The following is a 7,952-nucleotide window of genomic DNA, read 5'->3' on the forward strand; positions in this document are numbered from 1 at the left end:
TGAGCAAGACCAGGAGCCTCTTCCTCTTCCACAGGTGACCCCTGTGTCCCCAGGCGATTTCCAACAGCTGCCCGGCCTCACAGGCACACCTGGGAAATACATATGGAAGGAGCAGTGGGGATTCCAACCCATTCTCTAGGGAGGAGCCTCAACAGGCTTCAGCCTCTCCGGTCTCCTGTCTCTCCTCACCCCTGTCCCAGAGCATCCCAGCTCCCTCCTGCCTCCCTCTGCCTGGGGCACCTCCTCATTCCTACCTCCTCCCAAGCCACTTCCTCCAGCCTCTCTTTCCAAGGTGCCCTGGAAGTGGCACAGGCACCTCCTGCAGGAAGCCTTCCCTGGTTACATTCTCTTTCACCTTGACTGTCTCTCCTCTCTGCTCCTGCATCATTCTGTGCAGACAAGCGAAGCCACCCTGTCCTTGGTTTTCTAGCCCCCAGCTCCTGGCACAATGATCAACAGACACAGGCAGGGTCTGTGAGGGAATAAGTTGAGGAAGGAAGGGTGAAATGTGTGTGGTAGTCTGGAAGACGCCCCCTGATGAGACCCACCTCCCAATCCCTGGGACCTGCGACCGTGACCTTTATTGGAACAAGAGTCTTTGCGGATGTGATGAAGGATCTGGAGATGGGGAGATTATCCTGGGTTCCCCGGGTGGGCTCTAAATACAGCCACACTTAGAGGGAGGTCTGACAGAAACAGAAAAGGAGGCAGCGTGAACACACAACCAGAGATCAGGGTGGTGCAGCCATTAGCCAAGGTATGAATATCATGTGGAAGGTATTGAAAATTACCGAGAGCCAGTTGGGATCCCAGACAGCTGAGCTGAACACCAGGTCCTGCTCTCTTAGCTCATGATTCTGCACGACTTCACGTCTCTGAGCCTCAGTGTTCCCGTCTGTAAAGTGGGGACGGTAGTTCCTGCCTCACAGAGGCCCCAGGGGTTTGTAATGAGAAAGCGAATGGAACATGCCCCGTGCGGTGCCTGGGCTGGTGACCGGCCTGTGGTCCGGTACGTGTGTCCGCAGGGGGACGTTTGGAACCAGTCTGAAAGGGGGAAGCATTTTTGGTTTTCATGTAGGGGCATTGACTTCATCGTCCATGTTGTGTGGAAACGGAGCAGGATTCACAGTTTTTTGGTTTTTTTTTTTTTTTTTTTTCTTGCTCACAACCTGCGGGGTTTTATTTAACCATGAATAATTATCGCTCTGGAGAGGAGGAAGGTGGCGTGAACTCATTTGCTTTCTTCACCTGTCCTAAAATACGCTTGGCCAGCAGACGCAGAGTGCCCATAGGCTCGTGGAAGCCAGCAGCACCCTGCCCGGGGGGTGCCAAGGACGGGGGCGCGTCCAGGTGAGCAGGGCATCCAAAGACATTGTCCTTCCTTGTTGGGAGGGGTGCCCAGGAAGCTGGGGGTTTCGCTCCCGTGGGTGCCCACGCGGAACCTTCTCTGACCCTCGGGTTGCTAACTGGTTGCTAACCTTCCTTCCAAGATTCTCAGAAGGGTGCAAAACCTTGCTTATTCGGCCCGAGTGAGTTCCGGATCCTTTCACCAGTGCAGACATGGCTCCTAAAAGCCCAGTAGCCGCTCCTGGATTCCTCAAGGGCTGGGGAGCCGGCTCCAACCACGGGTCTCACCTACCGGAAGTTGGCTTCCCCGGGGCCTCAGCACGTTCCCCTGTTCCAGCCTCCTCTGCTGCCCCCTTCTGCAGAAAAGAAAAACTCCCAAGTCCTCAGTGTGACCGGCAAACAGGCAGGACCTTTACAGTGCGATCCCAGCGGGGGGCCCTTTGTTCTGTAAGATGGCAGGACAGTAAAGCCATCTACCACACTGTTACCCATTTATTGAGCATGGACCTTGACTCCGCGACACTGACTCGACCCAGCGTCGATGGACGACACACCCGGCTTGTCTTACGAATTACCTGTCCCCCTTGCCTGGAATGTCCTACCTCCTCTCGTCTCCACAGCCGTCCTTCAGGCACCACCTCCTCCAAGAAGTCTTCCCTGAGTTGCCCTCATCGCTCTGCTCCCACAGAACCCCATGCAGACTCTCCTCGGGTGTTTCTGTGAGGTTCCGTGATGCTTGCTGAGCGTCCCAGCTGATCTTTGGCTCTACTCCCTTCTTCCTCGGGCCCCTGTAACAACGCTCGGAGACCGACAACACGCCCGGCACTGTGCCACGGGCTTTCCGTGAACCAACTCTGTTGTCTCCAGCAGCTCGTGGGAGGGTTCGAATCCCAGCGGGTTGACTCCAGGTACCCTCTCCTGGTGAGGCCTGCTCCTCCCCTCTGGTTTCGTCTCCTGATAGCACCGGGGTCTCTCTGTCCTCACAGAGCAAGAACTGCACCCCCCCCCACCCCCAAGCAAAGTGGGATCAGAGCATCTTTGTGTCTCTGCTGGGGGGGGTCTGACCCACTGCTAATGTGTCTCAGGGGCCTTTGCTGTTAGTCTCCCGGGTCTTAGAACAAACAGGCTCCTTGGTCCTGCCAGGCCAGGAAACGCAGCCTGGTCAGGGCCAGTGGGTGCCATGGGCTGACTTCTTCTTACCCCCAGGAGGCTGGCATATGCTCCGTGCTGTTGGGAGCCCGGCAGGCCCGTCCTGGGCCTCTGCCATTTTTGTGGGAGGTATATAATGGAAAGGCTGAGAGTGCGGGGTTCAGACTCCGAGGGCTTGAGGTCCACGTCCTGGCTCGACCACTTATAAGCCATGTGTCCTTGACCAAGCGACTTAATCTCAATGCTCTTATCTGTAAAATGGGCATAATGATATCTACCTCACAGAGTAGTAAAGACAAAATAATATCCCCTATCTTAACCTTCCCACCCCAGCGTTCTTGAAAAATACTGGTGTGAACACAGACTGTTTGCTGTACGTTGTGCTTTTTTTTTTTTTTTTTAGGTTCATTTATTTTGAGAGAGAAAAAGCACGAGTGGGGGAGAGGCAGAGAGATAAGGAAAGAGAGAGAGAATCCCAAGCAGGCTCCGTACTGTCAGCGAGGAGCCCAACGTGGGGCTCAAACTCACGAACCGTGAGATCATGACTTGAGCTGCAATCAGGTGCTTAGCTGACTGAGCCACCCAGGCGCCCCCATATCAGTCAGCTCAATAGTTAACCGTTGTCTTGGAGTTGAGACTCATGTCACAAGGTACCTGGGATATTAACAAGGACTTAGTAAATGGGTAAATGGCAGGCGGTATTACTGTGCTGTTAATTGTTGCAGTTTCCCCCCTGGGACCCCTCCCCCTCCAGGGGATCATACATTCTGCCCTAGGGAACTCAGAAAGTAGCCATGTGGGACTTACTTTGGGCCGTGAAATGTGGAGGAACTGTCACTTAGGGACAGACTTATGAGCCAAAGCATGGTCCTCCATGTCTCCTTGTCCTCTGCCATGAGATTGGCAATGTCCCGCATGGATGCTGCTTGTCAGCCCGGGTCATAGCATAAAGGTGACATGGGGGTGAGGCGGGGCCATTTGTTACTGAAAGGTAACTGGGCTCAGGAGGAGGGCTGAGAAAGCTTATCCCAAAGGCCTGATGATCAGAGAGCCAGAGACTGTCAGGATGGGAGACACTTTCCTGCCAACCCCTTTGTCTGATTCAAACCCAAAGTCTCAAGAAGGAAAGTGAGTGCCCAAGATCACAAGGCTTTTTGGTGGCAGAGACAGGACCACGGCCCAGGTGGCCTCCTGGCCCCCATCAATGCTCCTTCCCACATGGAAGCATGGGGGCAGCAGGTGCGGCAGGTGATCCTGGAACGACAGACGCAGAATCTCAGGCAGTAGGCGAGAGTCCCAGCTACTAATTCTGCCACCCCTGCTTGAGAAGCTTAAAAACCAAAATAACACCCAGAAATCCAAGGTGTCCCAGTTTTGCTGAATACACACGTGGGAGGGGTGTGGGGGCTGGGAGCTGGGCTGGACAAGCCAGGGTCACTGAGAGTTAGGAACACAGAGGCCAAGGGAGTGTCAGGTCTTCCTGCTGGGACCCCCCCCACCGACAGTGACACTGCACAGGAGGCACTGGAGGGTCACCTTGCCGTGAAGTCCTCCAGAGGCCTCTTGAGAACAGACCGAGGTGCAGTGTTTTTATGGCTTGTTTTGGGTAAACTGCACACTCACCATGGGGCTTGAACTCACGACCCTGAGATCAAGAGGCACATGCTCCACTGACCTGATCGGCCAGGTGCCATGTTTAAAGGGGGCTCAGTCGGTTAAGTGTCCGACTTTTGGTTTTGGCTCAGATCATGATCTCACGGTTTGTGGGATAGAGCTCAGCGTCAGGCTCTGTGCTGGCAGTGTGGAGCCTGCTTGGGATTCTCTTTCTCCTTTTCTCTCTGCCCTTCTCCCCCTCAAAATAAATAAACTTAAATAAATAAATAAATAAATAAATAAATAAATAAATAAGGAAGTAAATAAATAAGTAAATAAGTAAATAAATAAATAAAAGGGGTTCCAGCAGGGATCCTGGCCTCCAGCAAAGGCAGCCCAAGAAACAAAACAGCAAAGGAGCAGAGAGGGCTCCCTCCCCGTGCTCCATCCATCTGCCTCCCTGGGAATTGGCCGGTTCTCCTCCGCCCCCTGCTGTTCAGGGGAGGTAAGATCACTCCTAAGAAGCAGTGTTGCTTTCCTAGACTTCTATGTATAAACTATACATATGAATATATATGTGTACATATATAAACATAATTGAGGATCAGCCCTCATGCACAGTTTCCAAACTCTTGATTCTACTGGAAGTTTTCTCTCAAATTTAAATATTCTTCTTTAAACCCATTTTTAAAGGCTATATAAGGAGGCCCTTGTCAGCTTCCAGAAAGTGCTGGAAAAACGTAGATAATTTGGCCAACGTTTTGGTTGTCTCCAGGTGTTTTGATATTATATATGATACTTTAATGGAAGTCTTAGCACTCTGATCCCTTCTTTCTCTAGGCTAGATGACCAGATTACAGTATTACTGGGGCAAACGGTGCGGATGTTCTTAAGGCTGGTGACACAGGAAGATGAGGTCGAGTGCATGAGTCCATCCCACTCTCTCCTGACCAGCACCAAGTATCAGTTAGATACATCTATGCTAATTTGACAGATGAAAATGATATTTCACTGTATCTATTGGAATTTTTTTGTTTACTGAGTGTGAACTTTTTCATTGTATACTGATCAGCAGTTGGTACAGTATTTCCTTTCTGTGAATTAGCCATTCATGTCCTTTGCCCATTTTTTTTCTACATGGGTCTTTTCTTAAAATTGATTTTGGGGGGCGCCTGGGTGGCACAGTCGGTTAAGCGTCCGACTTCAGCCAGGTCACGATCTCGCGGTCCGTGAGTTCGAGCCCCCCATCAGGCTCTGGGCTGATGGCTCGGAGCCTGGAGCCTGCTTCCGATTCTGTGTCTCCCTCTCTCTCTGCCCCTGCCCCGTTCATGCTCTGTCTCTCTCTGTCCCAAAAATAAATAAAAAAAACATTGAAAAAAAAATTTAAAAAAAAAATTGATTTTGGGGCACCTGGGTGGCTCAGTGGGTTAAGCATCTGACTTCAGCTCAGGTCATGATCTCTTGGTTTGTGAATTTGAGCCCCACATCGGGCTCCTTGCTGGCAGTGTGCAGCCTGCTTGGGATTCTCTCTCACCCTCTCGCTCTCTCTCTCCCCGCCTCTTTCTACCCCTCCCCAGCTCACCCTAAGTAAATAAACATAAAAAAATAAAATAAAATAATTGAGTTTAATGAACTCTTTATAATAGGAACAGTTTCTCTGTTGGCCTTTATTTTTATTTAGTTTTTTTCTCTGTTGGCCTTTACATTTTGGGTGAGTTCTTTGGACATGGGGACATTTTGGCATAATCTTTAGGATATCTTCCGCTGCTTTCGGCTTACAAAGTCCTTCCCTATTGTGAGAGTTATTTATGTTCTTGGCCAACATTTCTAGCCATCCTTCTGGGCAATGAAGAATAGCTTTTTGGGACCCTTGTGGTTTATTTTGTGGAGCTGTGTGACAAGTCTGGGAGTGACAGTGAGCAGAAGTGGTTGCACGTCTGGCCTCAGGCCTATAATTGCTAATGTGAGACCTCCCTGGGTGCTGGGCTCTCCAATCTGGTAGTCACCAGCCCCATGTATATCTACATTTACTGTAAATGACATAAAAAGTAAGTTTGTCAGTTTCAATAGCCACATTTCGGCCTCGTGTGTCTGTGGCCACCATATTGGACAGGGTGGCTATGGAACATTAACATCGTCCCAGGGGGAGACTGGGGCAGCGGTGCCCGAGCTCCCCCTCTGCTCTCTGACCAGCTCTTTGCTGTGGAGGCGGCACTTTGGAGCCATAGAAACTGGGTGAGCAGCGCCCCCTACCAGCCAGTGGTGGACACGTAGCAGGGTGGGGAATCCGCCTTTGTGGCTCAATGAAATTTGGAGGTTGCTGGTGTTTTGTTTCGTTTAAACTATAGCATAATTAGGACCTTTTTGCCTGTTCCATTCTATTTAGTTTAATTAAACGATCAATTTGAAATATTTTAAAATGTCTATATTATCTAGTTAGGGAAGTTTCCAACTATGTTTTTTTCTTTTTTCTTAGCCATGCTTTCTTGTTTATGCTCCAAGATACACCCTAGGGTCATTTTGTTTGGATCTGGATTGGAAGTGCATTAAATCAGCAATTTGCAGGGGCGCCTGGGTGGCTCAGTCCGTTAAGCATCTGACTCTTGATTTCAGCTCAGGTCATGATCTCAGGTTTGAGATTGAGTCCCACATCTGGCTCTGTGCTGACAGCGTGGAGCCTACTTGGGGTTCGCTCTCTCTGCTCCTCTCCCCCTCTCAAAATAAATAAATGAACTTAATTTAAAAACGAGTTAAAAAAAATCAGTAACTTGGGAAGACTTGACACTGTACTATTCAGTTTTCCCACCCAGGGCTGTGGTCTGTCTCTCCATTTACTTAGCTCTCCTTTCAGACCTGCCGGTCAGGTCAGTCACATGCCCACCTGCTGAGAAGTGCTGTGGGAGGAGAAGGACAACACAGTGACTTTTTACAAAGCAAAATTAATTCCTCTTAAAGGGTCCCCTCTCTCCCTACTCTTTTGAGGTTGAAATGGCTTTTTCATTATAAAAAGACTTTTTAAAAAGGTTCGTGCTTTCTTCTAAAGGTATGAATGGACAAAATACATTTTGGAAATTTTACTGAAACGTGAAATCTCAAAACCTGGATTACGGTTTTCAGTCGGTCTTTATTAGGAGACACAGGTCATCTCCATTTTGGTAGGGATTTTGCATTGGGATTGCTATTAGGAAGAGGGTCTTTTTTTTTTTTTTTTTTTCTTATTACATCTATTTCTACAGTTCCCTGAGAACACAGAGCCTTACGTGTCCTTCAGCAACCATCTGCCGAGGGCCTCGAACGCGCACGATGCCTGCAACTGAGGCTCAGAGCCTAGCCGGAGTGTAGGAGCGCTCCATCACAACCCTGCCAACGAGCAGCTGTTCCAGAACCAAGAGAAACAAGTGCCTGAACGGAGGCATTTCCAGGAGGTGCTGATGCTGGAGTTCATTTGTGAAAACAAGGGGTCCAATCGATGTTTCTTTCTTCCGTGAGTGGAATGAATGCCTGCAAACTCAGAAATGGACTCTTTTGTTAATCAAAACAAAACCAAACCTTTTTTTTTCATTTGTCTCGGGATACAATTATAGGGGGTGGTAGTGGCGTTTTTGCTTGAAGCCTGGATCACCCAGTTCTTTTCTGCCTTCAGTGCATCGATTACTAAATCAATAAGGGAGGACCCCTTGCCATCAGTTTCTGACTGTACTTTGACTTTGGGCCAGACTCAGAGATACAGAGTACCCCTGTTTTTGCTGCTCTGGGGCTAAGGCATGTTTGTTAAAAATCTTTTTAAATGTTTATTTGAGAGAGAGATAGAGATAGAGAGAGAGAGAGAGAGAGGAGAGATAGCATGAGTGGAGAAGGGGCAG

This window comes from Neofelis nebulosa, chromosome 16, assembly GCF_028018385.1.
Source record: "Neofelis nebulosa isolate mNeoNeb1 chromosome 16, mNeoNeb1.pri, whole genome shotgun sequence".
In the NCBI taxonomy this organism is placed as follows: Eukaryota; Metazoa; Chordata; class Mammalia; order Carnivora; family Felidae; genus Neofelis; species Neofelis nebulosa.